This window comes from Lactuca sativa, chromosome 9 (assembly GCF_002870075.4).
Source record: "Lactuca sativa cultivar Salinas chromosome 9, Lsat_Salinas_v11, whole genome shotgun sequence".
NCBI lineage: Eukaryota > Viridiplantae > Streptophyta > Magnoliopsida > Asterales > Asteraceae > Lactuca > Lactuca sativa.
This window is the reverse complement of record NC_056631.2, coordinates 69,783,318-69,784,688: the sequence shown is the minus strand read 5'-3', so window position 1 is coordinate 69,784,688 and position 1,371 is coordinate 69,783,318.

Below are 1,371 nucleotides of genomic sequence, written 5' to 3'. Positions count from 1 at the left end.
ATGTAGATTTAGATGTTGAATTTGTGTAGATTTATATAGTGAATTTATATAAAGTTAATGATTTATAATGTAGATTCACACAATGTGAATCTGAATAGATTAAAAAGTAACAAAAAAAATTATCAAATTTGATATCAATGAAAAGAATATAAAAGTATTGAATTTTTATATTTTTATTATTTTTTTGGATAAATAATAAGATGTAAAACTTGAAAAATTAATTGTTCCTTAGTTCTATGGTTTAAAATGGTTCCTTGTTGAACTTTTGCCTATATAGGTTATTTTGTTTTTGGTAAATATTGTGTACATGTAAGGAGAATTCTTGACAAATAGATGAAAATAACGAATGACTATGATTTTGAAGGTCTATGATATTATAATGGAATATCATGTACCATAATATTACTCAAATTTAATTAAAAAGGTATTTTAGACAATTAAGTATATTTATAAAACGAAATTTTTGAATTTGTAGGGATAATTTTGATTTTTTTTTTAAAATTAGTTCAAATTCAATTCTAATTTAATTTGTAATCATAACCGATTAAAACTTATTTTATTTTGTCAGAATGCAATTCTGTTAGAATGACATTATGTTAGAATAACAGTTTATGACATCCTTTAAGAATACATAAATAAGAAGAAAATATGAATTTATACATTATGAAACAATATACAAAATCGATTCTTGAACTAATAATATATCAAATAATTATATTCTATGATTGTGATACAAAAAAAACATTCTTGAATAATAACTACATTCTGAAAGAATAACATGTGTAATTCTTTTAAAAAAACAACATTCCTAAACTATGAGTATGATCAATCTTTAATTCATTCTTCACGTCATTCATATAAGGTCTTCAAGCCATTATGATTACAAATGCAACAAAAACATCAAAATCCAAAAAAAACACTAATTCATTTTGAAAGAATAATGTTGCTAGGATTCATTTTATACATTCTGGCAGAATACATTCTACTATAAGATACTCTTGTTCTCTATATTTTCTTTCTTTTCCACATGAATGACGAACTCTTCAAAACCTAAAAAGAAAAAAACACATTAAAATCTAAAAAAACACTAACCCGTTCTAAAATAATATTATTGATAAGATTTGTTTTATAAATTTTGGCAGAATATATAAAATACATTCTGCTAGAATGTAGTTTTGTGAAAATAGATCAATATAAGTACCTCATTAGGCCAACACCAGACCAAATCAAGGGAACCACATATTTTAATTTCCAAATGAGTATAAATACTTATCAATGGACATCATGTGCAAATGAATGGATGAAATATTTGATTCAAACATTTTAACAAACAGTTGGCGGGCAATAATCAGATGCCTTCTGAATTTTAGA